General features: G+C 45.5%; 1 long non-coding RNA gene across 2 annotated transcripts; it reads right to left on the reverse strand.

Moving 5' to 3' along the window:
- Nucleotides 1-9,274: 9,274 nt before the first annotated feature.
- LOC101156280 lies at nt 9,275-12,158 on the reverse strand. 2 transcript variants are annotated; one of them, XR_002292141.2, is made up of 3 exons: nt 9,969-12,158; nt 9,573-9,701; nt 9,275-9,497 (listed from the first exon to the last, which is right to left on the reverse strand). It is a non-coding gene; the product is annotated as an uncharacterized LOC101156280 (long non-coding RNA). The 2 variants fall into 2 exon arrangements; XR_002875153.1 differs by having other exon boundaries at nt 9,573-12,150.
- Between the last annotated feature and the right edge of the window lie 4,187 nt (nt 12,159-16,345).

The following is a 16,345-nucleotide window of genomic DNA, read 5'->3' on the forward strand; positions in this document are numbered from 1 at the left end:
TATGTCATATCCGCCATTAAAAAAGACAAGGAAAGAAGTGAGCATGGAGTCCGAATTCCTTTTAAAATTCAGGGCACTACATACTTTTTTAGTAGCTAGGGGTTAGGGTGGGAATTCGGACATGACCTTATTTTATTAAAAATTGTTTTTATTTGTGCCAAAGAATATCCGATCACACATTTGGATATAGACCCTTTAGAGTAAATTAAGGTTTTTAATCTGACCTTAGGTTTGAAATGTGATCGAGGCATAGAGCGAGAATATTCCTAACCCTTGTGCTATCTTAGATGACCCCACCCTTCCATTGACGTGTTCTCCCTACCATGACAAAGGTGGATAAAGGTGGAAAGATTTCATGTAATCCATGGACACCAGTGAAGATCACAAATCATTGAAGAAAAAAGGTTCAGAGCACTGTCTAGTGGGTCTAGATGACCCAACTCCCAATGTTAAAGTGCCTAGGATAGCACAAGGGTTAAAGGAGACGATCAGGAGCAGCAAAGACAAACTGAAGGTGAAGACTTTTTGGTGAGGTGTAACTGCAGTGATGAACCGTCCACATCCAGGTCGTGTTCGCAGCTGCTGCAGAAGCGCGCTTCATCCACAGGTGAGGAGAGGGAAGTCAGATCCGACACTGAGGCGCCTCTCCAGCCAGCCCTCTTTAAGGTGTCCTGAAAAGTCTCATTTCACTCAAACCTTTGAAAATTCCAGAAGCGTATCATTGCAGTGGCAGTATAAACAGACAGGAAATCAGGACTTCTGGGTCTGCGGTTCGATGCCCTGCTGTCCGCTTCAATGGCGCAAGAAAGCGTTAAAAAAAACAAAAGTGTTGATGAAAGTTTAGGTGCACAGGTGCTGTCATGAAAGCTGTCTTCATGAGTTCACACGTGAAATGAGGAAACATCCGAGCAGCTGTCAGGTCAGCAGGGGTCTCAGTTAAGTTAGATCATCAGCAAAAGTTCTTTTCTGCTTTTATTTCATTGGCTTTGAGATGTAGCTGATAACATTTTGTTTACAGCCGTGTTTGTCCTTGTTCAGGTGTGGATCCACCTGTCCCTGCACAGATTTACAACCCTTCCGATCAGGTTGCTATAATGGAAACTGTTATCTGTGCGGCCTCTGAGCAGCCTGTCCAGGCCACAGATCATTTCAGATTAAAGCTAACAGGGCCAGAGTTTGCTCCCTGTACATCAAACATTAACTCTGCTCTCCTCGGGGTTACATATTTTTGGTTTCTGCTTAATGCTGCGGACGCTGAATAACGCTACGATCTGGGACCAAACTGCTTTGGACACTGGGAGAATTGTGGCAAGAGATGTCATAAATCCACATCTGCACACAAACATGGACTTCTTCCTTTAGCACAAAATTTCTCACTTAATTTTTTATGTCCTTTTACAGAATTTCTGGCACTGAATGTGATATTATGCAGCGCCTCTTCAAACACAGCAACTGCACAGTCCACTGCCCGTCAGCAAAGACGTGTGACCTTTGATTTTTACCACTGTTTGTAACACTTTCATTTATTTTACCCACTGTCCAAGCTTTGTGCAGCACCTCTGCTCTACCCCGAAGTGCTGCTCCAACCACTTTCAGACAGAGGTGATTCAAGTCATACGACTTGGACTAGAATCACAAAACTTGGACTCAAAACACGCGACTTGGACTAGAGTCACTAATTTAAAGGCAAAATGTAAAATGACTTTGAAGTACAACATAGATTGCTCCTCTGTCTTTGTGTGTGTGTGTGCTGCTGCTGGCACAATGTTCAATCAACTTAGGCTCACAATGTTTTAGTTCAATTCAATTCATCCATCCATCCATCCATCCATCCATCCATCCATCCATCCATCCATCCATCCATCCATCCATCCATCCATCCATCCATCCATCCATCCATCCATCCATCTTCCTCTGCTTATCTAGAACTGGACCGTGTGGGCAGCAGTCTAAGCAAAGATGCCCAGACTTCCCTCTCCCTGGCCACTTCCTCCTCTGGGGAGACCCCGAGGTGTTCCCAGGCCACCATAGAGACATAGTCTCTCCAGCGTGTCCTTGGTCTTCCCCGGGGCCTCCACCCAGTGGGACATGTCCGAAACACCTCCCCAAGGAGGCGTCATGACCCAGAAATCATGACCATAGGTAGGTAACCCTTGTGCTATCCTATGGGGTCAAGAAGACCATTGACGTGTTCTCCCTGCCATGACAAAGGTGGTTAAAGGTGGAGAGGATTTCATGTAATCCATGGACACCAGTGAAGATCACAAATCATTGAAGAAAAAAGTTCAGCGCACTGTCTAGTGGGTCCAGATGACCCAACTCCCAATTTTAAAGTGCCTAGGATAGCACAAGGGGTATTGGAACGAGTATCGACCGGTAAATTCAGAGCTTTGCTCTTTGGCTCAGCTCTCTCGTCACCACTATGGAGCTGCTCCGATCCGCCTGTCAATCTCACGCTCCGGTCTTCACTCACTCGTGAACAAGACCCCTAGATATTTAAACTCCTCCACCTGGGGTAGGAACACTCCACCCAATGAGAGATGGCAAACTACCTTTCTCCGGTCGAGAACCATGGCCTCAGATTTAGCGGTGCTGACCCTCATCCCAGCTGCTTCACACTCGGCCGCAAAACGCCCCAATGCAAGTTGGGAGTCCTGGCTTGATGAAGCCAACAGGATAACATCATCTGCAAAGAGCAGAGAGGAAATCCTGTGGTCCCCAAACCAGATCCCTTCTGGCCCCTGGCTGCGCCTAAAAATTATGTCCAGAAAAACTATGAACAGAACTATGATAAAAGGCAGCCCTGCCGGAGTCCAACATGCACCCGGAACAAGTCTGACTTACTGCCGGCTATGAGAACCATCCAACCATTTAAGTCCAGGCCAACCAATGGAGGCGATCCATCAAACAAGACGCCAGTTTGTGTTCAAAAAAATGATTCCCAAAGTTATTACATTCAGATATAAAAATTACGAGGCTGTCAACAAAAACTATTGGCTGTTTGCAGAAGGTGAGGTGTAACGTTACCTGATAGAGGCAACAACATCCAACTTCATGCAACACAAAAGTTTCTGAATGAAAATGAGACAGTTGACCTACTGGTAATGTTATTAAAATGAATCTGCAGAGTCCTGATCACTGATGGTTCCTTCAGCAAATGTTCAAATTGTTCTCATTTCATTCTTTAGACAGTCTATATCATGCTATTCTTAAGGCTTTAAGAATAGCATGATATATATATAATGGATTGGATTTATCTGCACTTTTCAAGACACTCAAAGCGCTTACAGTGTGTCCATTATTCATTCACTCCTCATTCACACTTGGTGATGGCAAGCTATGGTTGTAGCCACAGCTGCCCTGGGGCAGACTGACAGAGGCGTGGCTGCCAGTTTGCGCCTACGGCCCCTCTGACCATCACCGGGATCATTCATGCACATTCACACACCAGTGGAACCACACTGGAGGCAAGGAGGGTGAAGTGTCTTGCCCAAGGACACAACGACGTTTTGGCTGGTGGGAGCAGGGATCGAACCGCCAACCCTTCGATCATTGGACAACCCGCTCAACCACCTGAGCCACTGTCGCCCCATAACAACATAAAAACATATATGATTATATATTACCTTTGGTACACTAAAGAACCTTTTTTAATGAAATATGAGTTATTTTTCTGAGTTCTCTTCTAACCCAGTAGTGAGACGACTCGTTTTCCGAGGCTCCACTTTTCTCTCCTTGTGGGTGCCGCCCCTTTCTTGACATTATCCCAGACCCGGCCTCAGCAGTGTGTCTGAGTTTTTCTACAAAAACAAACAACATCTGAACTTTTTCAAAGATGTATGTTCATATAATTTAAAAGCATTCAGTCGATCACCGCTAGCTCTACTGAGAAAGTGGGTGTGCGTGTTAGCCCGGGGGCGTGGCTGGCAGTGCATACTCTTCCTGGAACGGGCGGTTCCTCACTTTGTGATGTCACAATGTGAGGACCCTCTCGTTTTCATGGGTTGGGAGGGGCTGGTGCTCAGAGAGAAGATTTTTGGGGGAATACTCAGAAATACGTGAATGGTTTAAACTACCTCTTTGGGGGTGTTTTTAGTGAGAAATTAACATTATATTACACTTAAAAGCTAAAACAATTGATTTTTCATGATATAGGCGCTTTAATCTGTTGTTTTTCTGCCGTGAGACGTCATGGAGGTTGTTGTTTTTCATAAAACAGAGAGGTTGAGCTAAAAGAGTGTTGTTTTCTTTGATCCTCATGACTTCACAACAGCTATTCGGTGTTACACTAGCTGAGTTGGTCCACAGAAGCTGATTGTCACGTCAGGCTGCTGCTCTGCACAGTCAGGGTTTTCAAAAACACGCTGGTTTTCCAACATTGGACATCGCAGCCCCAGATTGATCTATTTATGTGGATTGTCTCCAAACTCCAGGGTCACATGAGGACGGGGACTTGTGTTCTTGGGATCCAACCTCAAATTTAATGGCTGGGGAGTGGGGGGGGGGGGGGGGTGTTCATGAATAGTTGCTTTGTTGCACACAAACAAGAAGGTTTTTCGAGTTGAAAGTGGTTAAATGTACGGAACATTGCTCAGGGTGAACTTTTCCCCCTGTACATCCAGCCTTCTCGTCCACAGAATCAGGTTGTTACTGTCCTGCTGACCTGTGACCTTCCGGGGATGGGATGGAGGTGGAAACCGAGAGTGGAAATCCTCGTGCACCAGCTGACAGCGGTGAAGGAGCAGAACGTTGATAAAAGCAGCATTAACTGAATGTGAGGTAGTAAAAACAGCAGAGTCAACATCAACACGGAGCTCTTCTCTCTCTTATCTGTGGAAAAGTACTCAGGTGCGTGGTGACACCATGGCAGATTCCCCTGTTGTTTCACAACGAGCCAGGGGGAGGTCTTTGTGTGCCTGTTTGTGTGCAGATCCCGTGTTCCTCTCAGGTGGAGCAGTATCGGAAAGTTACCCAGACAATTGAGCAGCTGGGAAAATTTGGATGGGGAAAATGAAGGTGGCCTGAGCAGCAGACGATACCACGGACAGTCTGCGAATGTCAGCAGAGAAAGCAGAGGCCATACCTGCAGCTCACGTTTGCTGTTTTCACCCGGCTTATCTGCTGCCGTCTGTCAGCCAATCAGCTGCACATGAAATGTAAACCATCATGTTCAGTTTAGAAAGATATGTAACAGGAAGGAGGCAGATAAAGAAAGCATTAAGCCGACAGCTTCCTCGTACCACCGCAGCTCTAAAAGTCTGATTAAGTTCCTTACTTAACAGTCAGCTTTTTCCTTTTTCTGCTTTCCCAACCGTCCACAACCACTCCTACCAAACCACCAAAACCTGTTTGGTTGGTTTTTATTCTTCACAATAGTGAGAAACAATAGTAAACAAAGTGCGGCGCTGCGTGAGAGGAAACACGAACGCCTCTGGATTACGTTGAAAATTAACCTGCTGGATTTGGGGCAGAAATGCATTCTGTTTTTTTTTTTTCAAACAGGTTCAGAACGTCAATGTCGTTAATAAACACACAGTTTGTTTTTTTGATTTAAATGAAACCACCAACAAGTTTATATTCAAGCAAACATGGTGTTTACTGTACTTTTAGCAGTTCGGGTGTGTGAGACGTGAGGGAAGTTTACACCGTTTGAAACATGAAAAACAGACGTCCTCCTCCCTCACAGAACACAAAGGTGAACAATCAAAGGACGGTTTGTGCTACCTGCATGTTACTGAGATGTTTTGGTTGGAGCAACTCCCTGAGCTCTTCATCTGTGTGTAAATGAACACTCCCACATTTGTGTGGTGTGTGGGAGGCTCCAGTGAGACATGAACTCATTTAAACCCATGCCGTTTCACTCTTGTGAAATATCTGCCTGACTTTAGCTGGAAAACCTTTACGTTCTTTGGCCAACCAATCAGAACCCGAGATGTTCGGATTCTTCTATAGTGAGTCTGATAGTTTGGAAGATTCGAAACAAATCAAAACAAGCTGGAAGAAGAGGTAAGAGCTGCTGTTACATCTGAGGCCTGGAGGAGAGAGAGCCGCAGGCGCCAAGCTCCGTGCCAGCCGAGCTGAAGCCTGAAGCTGACACAGTAACTTCATAAAAACAACTTCAGCCCGACAGCAGACACAGAGAAAGGAGAACGCTGAGGGAGAACCACAGCGCTGCAGAGATCGTTTGTGACGCTTCAGAAGATCCTTTCAGAGAACATGAAGTTCACGTTCTGCCCTGACAATGCCAGTCTGACTCAGAAATGTTGAACTAATGAAGACATGTTGTTTGGAGTGTAAGTGGAGCGTGTCTTCATCCCGTCAAAAGCACACAGACATCGTCCTGGAGAGGAAGGAGCTAACTTGATTTTAGAGTAACCCGTTTAAAGAAGAGCGTTTTAGTAAAGTGAAAGCAGCCTGATCTCATTCCCACATGGATCCACCTCAGAGCCGTGTGTGTGTGTGTGTGTGCGTGTGTGTGTGTTTGTGGGTGTGGTGGTGGTGTGGGGGGGTCTCACCATCTCACATTAATACAACCAAACAGATCAACCAAAAGATCAATATTCACTTAAATTTAGAATATAACTTACATTTAATGTCTGAATCCCCTGACCATATCCCCCCAGACCACCTAACGTGTAGTTCACTCATCAACTGATCAGTTTTTAATACATGGGAGCCTTTTCTGGACGATGTACGCGTTGATGTGTCCGTTGTTTTCCGGTACAACGAACACTTTGGAAGTGATAATGACTCAGTAATTATTACAGAAACTTATATAGAGGCTTTTTTCTTTTGTTTATCTGTTATTCGTTTTACTTACTGCTGTTTTTTTGTTATGTTCCTTTTATTATAGTCTTGTCTTTTTTCATGTGCACTTGTCTTCTTTTGTATAAAAATGAATAAATATACATCAAAAAAATAGATTCATATTCTTCGGTATTCAGTGAAGTATTTCATAATTTTACTTGCAGCGGTAGGGTGGTCGACCTCTGATCAAAATATTGCAGGTTCAGATCCCTTTTCTCGAAGTGTCCTTGGGTAAGACACTGAACCCCGCCTCGCCTCTGGTGGTTATGAGGCGCCAGTGTTCGGCAGCAGAGCCGGCATCAGTGTGTGCATGGGTGAATGGGACTGAGACTGTGAAGCGCTTTGGGCCTTCGAGGAAGGTAGAAAAACGCTCTACAGGTGTACATTATTTACCACTTTCTAATCTAATCCTCTAAACTCTAAAAAAAAGGCTCTTAAATAAATACTTCATGTTGTTGTTTCTCTTTCGGCTTTTCCCATCAGGGGTTGCCACAGTGAACGAGTCGCATGGTAAACTTGGCAATGTTTTACGCCGGATGCCCTTCCTGATGCAACCCTCTCAAAGCAACCGGGCTTGGGACTGGCACAGAGGTAGAGAGGGGAACAGGGACCAGCCCGGATTTGAACCTGGGTTTCACGGACGTAAGGCGCCGCAAACCAGCACGAGCTAAACCGGCTCCTCTTAAATAAATACTTCATAATTATGTCAATTCAAACATGTTGCAGGAAAACTACCGTAAATTCCGGACTACAAAGCGCACCCGATTACAAGCCGCACCCACCCATATTCACGTGTTTGACTGCTTTTATACATACACAAGCCGCGTCAGAGTACAAGCCGCGCATGTGTTAGCCGGTATTGTCATCCTGACAGATCACGCCCAGCATCCCAGAGCAAGTGCAATTTATTAGCACATTGTGGATGGTGCCAGTTTTGCCTAATGGTCACGTGTTTGAGTGAATCGACATCTGACAAACAGCATGGACCTATATTCTGTTCACAAGTCCCTCAGTTATGGTGTTTTTATTTCATTTTTTTTTTTTACTTGTTGACAATCTAGGTATCTAACATAAAATTACAAACAGTAACCATATAATCAACATTACATCCCTCAGTTATGATGAGGAAATTTACATCCGCGATCCCCCATTTCCCATGAGTCTTAGGGGCTAAAGGCGGGGCCAACGCCCGGCTCGCCATTCTGTTGTTTAAGAATTAGCAAGTAGCAGCAGTGCATGGAGGGGTGAACGGGAAAAGCTCTCCTTCCGCTTGTGTCGCGGCAGCGTTATGGGAGTAACAGGACTGGTTAGAAAACACAACGGTAAAATAAAGCAGCGGCGACTGAAAAGCGCGCGCCTCAGCGTGATACGCGCGCCTCAGTGCGGCGCGTGCGTCAGAATTCAGAAGCCTCTGCACTCCGCGGACGCCTCTGCGCTCCGCTCCCGCCCCGCGCGCTCCTTGTCTCCCCTTCCTATCTACTCCGACACCTCTGGCCAGGGCAGCTTCAAGGAGGAGCACTTCGTCCCCGTTGCGCCGGTGGATGGAGCAAATCGTTTCTGTGCAAAGCAATCGGACTTAATACTGTACGTTTTGTGTATGAGGGGCGGATGCGTTGTTACGTGTGGGAGCCTTCAGACTGTCATCGGCCCCGCAGCTCAATCAGCAGGAGGAGAAGATGTCTCCAGCTCACACGGAGGCTGTGAGTTTTTCAAAGCAAAATTCCGCTTTTACGGTTTCCTTAGAAACCGTAAATGGAGTGTAAATTCACTCCATGCGCTGTTCTCTCCGTCACGCAGCAAACCGGCTTTTCCAAACCCGTTGGTGACGGTGGACTTTTTTACGCTGCTTTTAACGATTGCTTTTAACTTGAAAGCTTCATCATATTGTAGCGGCGATCACGTGCACGTTGGGTCTAATGGCCCCAAAGGATTCTGGGATGCGGCCGGGCATGCGTGTTTCGTTTTGTTGAACCATGACTGAAGTGTCTAAGACCTGAAGTCAAGTCCATGCTGTTTGGCTGCTAAGAGGTGTGTTGAATAAAAATTCCTCGTGCTTGGTGTTAGATAGAGAATTCAAACTATTCTCTGAGTTCGAAAGTACGTACATGGCGGCCGCCAATTAAATCCATAAATTAGCCGCGTCACTGAATAAGCCGCAAGGCTGTAAGCGCAGGAAAAAAGTAGCGGCTTGTAGTCCGGAAATTACGGTAATCAATAATGTTTGAATGTGTGTTTCTTGATGAAGCTGTTATTTGTGGGATTCATTTATTGTTTAAAAAATCTTTACAAACAAAAGTTACTAAACAAAATTGATTTACCACTTAAATACGGAGCACCTGTCCTGACATTAAAAAACAAAAATATATCTCGTTCCCACAGATTAATATCTTGTTCCAACAAGATAATATTCCGTTCTCTCGAAATACTATTTCATTCGCTTTAACCCGGAAGGAAAACACAAGGTGAGTAAGTTGGTAAGTAAAGGTTTAATGTTATTCGGAGTTGCTTGAGATCTTGATGTGGCTGGAGGCTGGAGAGCAGCAGGTGAAGTTCCTGGAAGTAGCTATGGCTCGTGGCATGGCTGAAGGTCTAAATTGGCTCGTGGCGTGGCTTGAGGTTCTTGGAGCTCAGTGAGGTTCTTCAGCTCGGTTAAACAGGTGACTCAGGTGTCCACTCGTGATATGAAGGTCCTGAAGGCGAGGCATAAACGTTAGACGAGAACATGAGCACATGGACTAGACTAGACATCAGACCAAACTAGGCACCATCAGGGGTAACGAACTGGCGATGAATACTGGTTCTGGATCTCCTTTTGAAGGTCTGGTGGTAGATGAGATGAGTGGACACAGCTGGGAATCACCAGGAGCCAAGCAGAGAGGGGAGGGGGAGGAGAGCTGACAGAGGCACCATGACAACTTGTCTTTTATTAACATACTCTTTAGCAGTCGCTTTACATTCAAAGGCAAGTAGGCTACATGCTAACTACTAGCCAATCATTTATCCTGTTATTCATTGACACGGATGGGAGTAATAGTTGGATTTACAGCAGATACCGTCACATTTCTGTTTGTGTGTGTCTCATTACATTGCATTGAAGACACAGAGGATGTTTACAGATCAGATTTATTTATTTTAGAAAGCACAAAAGCATTGGTAATTACGTTCATTCACATCCTGGTACGCTCTCCGTCCATCTTGCTGCAAAAGCCGTTTTCTGCCGCTACTTCCGTGTCTCTGTGAACATTCAAACGGCGTAAAGTTAAAAGCAAGAATGATCGATCTATTATTGTCTTTGATGAAAATCAGAAAAATATCATAAGATTTGGCTGGCTGTTTCGCCTACCAGACTTAGCTCTTAGATCTTAGTATTACAAACATGCAATATCTCGTCATGCATCACGCATACCCAAGATGCATTTTGACCAGCCAATCTTTGGTCTTGTTGTTACACTTCAGTTAAAGAGACACGGTGATTGGTCGAAATGCATCTTGGGTATGCGTGATGCATGACGGGATTTTACTCACATCCATGGATAAATGATTGGCTAGTATCATTCTGTTCGCACAAATTATTTAGTTCGCACGAATTAACTGTTTTGAGGGAACAGAATATTATCTTGTGGGAAGAAGATATATTTTAGTTTTTTAATGTAATGTAAGGACTTAAGGACTCCGTACATAAAGTTTCTGGATTGAGGCTTTTGTTTTTAAGCAAATTTATGACTTTTTTTTTTGAAGTAAAGATTAAATGCATTTTTGACTTTGAGAAGAATTTTGAAATGAAAATTATGTTTGGTTGATGTTCTGTAAAAAAAAAGAAAGAAAAAAAAAAGCATTTTTTGACAACATTTTCTTATCGTCAGCTTTTCAGCTGTTGGACTTTGGAAAACTGAGAAACGTGACATGAATAATAAACCCCCAACTGAAAATAGAACACTTTTCTGCCTTACTTTACGCCCCAAAGTGGTTCACAGTCCCATTCACCCATGTACGCACACATTCACCCATGTACGCACACGCGCTAAAGGCGGCTCCTCTTCATCCTCTTCAGCACATTGGCGGGGACAGTGGGAACCAAACCTCAGAACCATGTGATCAGAGGTCAGCTGCTCCACCTCTGCACCACAGCCTATACTGCATCCGTAAAGCGGAAACGACTTGGATCCCCCAGCAAGGACGCAGCTTTAGTCTCTGATGCTCAAAACAGAAGCCTCTCGTCCAGATGACAGTGTTCAGCCACAGCCAGGCCCCCTTCTTGTCCCTCAGATTTTTGCCCTGTTCATGCTCCAAACCTCAGCAGAGACACCGCAGTCGGGACATGTTCTTGTAATCCTCTGCAGGAACATCCCCCAGCATTCCTTGGGATGCTGCTGGGCTTCAGGCTGCTCATTTTGCTGGTCAGATGTCTGCAGTTTTCTGAGGGAGAAATGCCGTAAATCTCCTCTCTTCTCATTTTTGCTCCTGCTTTTCAGCCTAGCGTGAATTACAAGTTTGTTTTTAACCAAAACTTTGACTCTGGAGCTGTTCACATGCATGCTTCTCTGTGTGAACATGTCCTCCATGAGAAAAGCAGGTGTCCCTTCAGTGCTGCAGCTTACGTTGGTGACCGAACAGCAGAACGTTCATCTGCAACATGTTAGCAGCAGCAGCACGGCCGGAGCACCAAAGGGGTTGGACTAGAGAACTTCTGCAGGAACATTTCCAGCTTTCCGTACAACTGAGCAAAGGTATCCGTGTGTGTTGAGGGGGGTGGAGCGCCTTTGGGGGGTGTTATATCACAGTACCTGGATCTCTGTCCTCTGCAGCTTGTCTGCTCACAATTCATAGAGGAATGATTAGGATTCAAATAATTTCCCTCAGCACATCTGGTCTTTGTGTGTTGATAGAAGGAAAAACATTTTCTTGTTCAGTTCAAGAATGCCACAGGTTTACACATGCTTCAAGGCTGTTTTGACTTTTTACATTCAGGCGAGCAGAGATTTTAAATCTGAGCCGTCAAACTCACCACCAAATTTAATACGCAGAGTCCTGTTCCCACAGGCGTCCATGAAGAGCAAACAGCCACGTATTATGGCAAACATAACAAAGTTATGCAACATTCCAGCCATTCCTCTGTCAGCACAGAGCTGTCAGCGTCACTTCGACCGCCTCCTCTCAGAGGCAGAACAAATGTGAAAATCATCCAACAATTAAATCAATTAACCACTGTTTGAAGCCTCTGCGCCAGAATGAAGATGCCTGGTTTTTGTAGAGAAAAATACAAGTATGTTCACAAAACGTACTTTACTTGAGTATTTTTAGCCACAGACGAAGGGGCTGGTTCACGTAGAGACTTCACTTTGTCTCCAAGCAACAGAAAAGAGTCAGGAATGGCAGAAAGATGGACGCACGATCCAAAAACAGGAGTGTGAGGTGTCTGTCAACAGAATGGAATAGAATAGAATAGAATAGAAATAAAAAATGCTTGAAATTATATTATTATTTATTTTAAAAAATTGAATTAAAGTAAAGAAAACTTGCACACAGTTCCAGAAATAATGTTTGTGAACAGAGGTTTAGACTAAGTGGTGAATCTGACTCAAGCAGCCTAGGGAGGGAGACCACCCACCCACACGGCCAGGTGCAGAGAAGGCCTCCCTATGGGGGTCCCTCTGGCACCGTGGAGAACGGGTAACCCCGGCGTCCGGGTCCCAAGGCCACAGGGCAGGTGCGTTCAGCCGTACTCACCCATTGGGGCCACCGGGCCCAGGAGCCACCAACCATCCAGCCAGAATCTCGCCACCATAGGCCAGAGCTGGCAAGGCGCCCGACCCGGGCGGCCCCAAAGATCACAACGCAACCATAGCTCCACTCCTACCCCATACACTACCCTCTACAACCCCCCTCACCCAACTCCTCCCTCAACCCCTCCTCCCATATCTGCCCTTGGTGAGCCTCAGTGGGCCCTGGCGAGGTAGCCCTCAGGCCTGTCCCTACCCATGCACTCTCACACATTCTTCTGGTTGCCCCCCATCATCACATAGTAACCCCCGCTGGCCAACCGACCCCCCAACACCGCACACCTAGCCACTGCCCAAGCCAACAGGCTGCCCTGAGAGGACCCAGCCCCTCCGCGATCCCACATTTTGTGGTGTGGGGGTGCAGTGTGTGTGCTGCACGTAAAATGGGGGGGTCTCCAGGGGGGTGGCGAGCCCCACTGCTGCCAAACAGCAGAGCCCCCTCCACCCCGGGGTGTGTATGTGGTGTGTAAGTGCTGCGTGTGTGGTGCCAACATTGGACCGCTGAGAGATGATCCCGGATGTTTCGGCCGATGGATCTTTGCGTAAATTCAGTTTTGAGCTGGCGGTTAAGACTTAAGCAGTTTATAAATATTTTAGGTCAGTTTTATTTATTTAGCCCAATAATACAACACAGTCGACTCAACGGGCTTCGCTTATTGTACAAAAAATAAAAGTCTGTTCTTAAATACAACAGCAGATTGCTAAACCAAACAGAACAGACTAAACTTAACTGGGCATCCCTGCCCTTAGACCCTCATAACCCTTGTGCTATCTTAGATGACCCCACCCTTGCATTGACGTGTTCTCCCTACCATGACAAAGGTGGATAAAGGTGGAAAGATTTCATGTAATCCATGGACACCAGTGAAGATCATAAATCTTTGAAGAAAAAAGGTTCAAGGGTTAAGGAAAGGAAAACCTCCTAAAAGAAATGGATCCCAGAAAACGAAGAAACCTCAGGAGGGATCCTCCCCCAGGACAGACATGCGAGGTTCCAGAACTCTTAGAGAAGAATTAGCTTATCTAACACTACAACTGCATATTTAAATAGGCCAGCAGATGATCTTCATCCAGATGAAGTTGGGGGACGGCTGGGGACGCCAGACGAGCCAGAGGCAGGATCCACAGCCAGGGACAGGAGCAGTAGTAGAGATGAGGTACACAGTCATGTACAGGACCATGGATGAGCCAACTGGAACCTGGAATCACTCCTGCTCCCCCAGAGGGGAGTGGGAAAGAGTGACAGTACATGAATTGCACTGCACCAATCAGAGGCACAGAGAACTAAATGATAAATGATCAAGAATAGAGGAGAAGTAGATAAGAGTAGAGGACAGAACAGAACCCCAGTACACCATACTTTCCCCAGCTTCCAACTTCTAGCAGCCTGAGAGCAATAAATTGTTATTGTTAAGTTTAATTCAAACATGTTAACAGTAAAATGCATGCACTATGGTCTAGCGTATGGTAATAATATTGACAATAAAACAGTACAAAACAATGCATCTGTGATTTTGGATGACTGCTTCTTGTTTATTTGAAGCTGTGCTGTTTGTTGTTGCTTACAGGCTGTTTCATAGTTAATGTTTTTGTCTTGTTTTTCTAATCAACTTTCAGAATACGATTTAAATATTCATTACTGACCAATAAGAAGATGTGAGCTCATCTCTGATACAGAATCAGCTTCCACTTTTCTTTCTTCTAATCATTTTCTGTTTTTCTATTTTCAGAAGGAACTTGGAGACCCCCCCCCCCCCCCATTAAAAATGCAAGTAAGTGCACCCAAAAAGGCTGTGACTTAAGTTGAATCAAGCTGCATTTGTCTTTAGGACATTGTCTCCCGCTGCTCCTCCTCATCCCCTCCCCTTTCTATGGAGGCTGTGCCCCTCTTCTTCACCATCACCTCGCCTGCAGGTAACGTGGAGGGGAAGGGACATAGAGATACAGGAGGCTGTTGTCCAGCAGCTTCAGCATCACGCAGGAGAACACAGATGGCTTTCCTTCTCTTCCCCTCCCAGTTCACACTCACACACATGTAAACATGTTTGAGGAGGTTTAGGTTCAGACAGATGTGAGCAGCCACAGCTAGGGGCATTTGCAGGATCTGCTGCTCTGACAGATGTGCTGCTGGCTTCAGGAATGCTGCTGGGGGGCGAGTCCATCCCTCCCCAGCTAAAGCTCGTCACGTTGCAGTAATAGATACAAACCGCACACATTGTGAACTGGAAAAAAGGTGTCAAGTTGCTGTAGTTGGTACACAGATGCAGAAATGGGAGGGGAGGGGGGTCTGAAAGCTTAGAGTTGAGGGTAGCTTTTACACCAAAGCTTTTTTCTGTCTAAAAGCTTTAAAAAAATGTCCCAACTTCTCCAGAATTTCATTCGTTATGGTCAGTAATAATCATAAATGTGAAAAGTTTTAGTCAAGTGAGCTCTTCTAAAGCAGGGAACTTGAACCAACAGCTGTTTGCTCTGAGTCCATGTGAAAGCAGGGAGTCCTGCAGCCTCGACTGTCAGCTGAAACGTTCCTGCTGGAGGTCTGAACGAGCCCGAGGAGCCCCGTCCCTATCCGGGCCTCACATTCTTCCACACCAACCTGCAGCAGTGAGAGTAGACTCTGAAAGGCAGGATTTCAGCCATGCCCTCATCATTCACTTCAGTCTGAAGAGAAGCATCACTCGGAGGCAGTGGATCCCTCAGACTTGGAACCTTCAGATGCTGATTTGACTTTAATTAGAGCCCAATTTGACGACTTTCCTTCATAAAATTCCTTTACTGTCATAAGTTTGAAAATCAAAAATCCTCAACATCCTACAAACCCCTCTGAACCATAAAACTCAATGCTCATCTTTTGCTTCCAGTGAAAATGTTTTTTGTTTTTTTAACCTTTATTTACAGGAAATGTCTCATTGAGATTAAAAATCTCATTTTCAAGGGAGTCATGGCTTGAGGGAGACAATAAATTACATTAACAATAAAAATGTAAACATTTAAAACGTAAAATAAATAAAAATGAGAGCTTATGTTAAACAGGTGCAGTTAATGGTGACGTTCTCCTCCATTCTCAGCCTGGATTTGAATATACTCAGAGGAATGAGCTTTTTTAATTTCCAGCTTTTTTGTAGAGTGTTCCATGTAGAGGGGGCAGAAAAGACAAAAGCCTTTTTTCCCAGGTCAGTACGGGAAAATGGAACAGCCAGCAACAGACGGTCATTGGAACGCAGTCCATGTGATTCTACAGTCCTCATCTTGATCAAGATGCATATGTAGGAAGTCCAAGAAGAGATTTGGAAATAAAATGTGAACCTCCTGATGGGGAGAGGAGACCATCCCACTCCAGAGTACACTTCACGATGATGAGGTTAGTGTGTCGGTGCAGCCACAAACTCCAAAGTGCATCTGACATAGAGGAACCGGGTCCTTTTTCTCTGAGATGCACAGGAATGTTGATGCCCATTCTGGATCTCATTTCTCACCTCACAGCTCTGCTGTTTACAGCCTGGACGTTCCTGAAGGGCTGTCATCTCACAGCCTCTGCAGATAAAGGTCTGTGTCAGTGTTTCTCTGGAGGACATGGTGTCCATTTGCAACCAGGAAACCCCAGAAGTCATGTGCGTGCTGGACCATGTCTTTGTCCCGCCGGTCCGGCCCGGCTGAGTCTCACTTTGTCAGTTTTTAGTGGCATCTGCCGGATGGTCGTGTTCTTCCATCAGTTTAAGATGGAAAAAGCTTCCAGCCGAGACGTGCCCCCCACTCCCCAC

The sequence above is a fragment of the Oryzias latipes genome, chromosome 17 (genome assembly GCF_002234675.1).
Source record: "Oryzias latipes chromosome 17, ASM223467v1".
NCBI classification, from domain to species: domain Eukaryota; kingdom Metazoa; phylum Chordata; class Actinopteri; order Beloniformes; family Adrianichthyidae; genus Oryzias; species Oryzias latipes.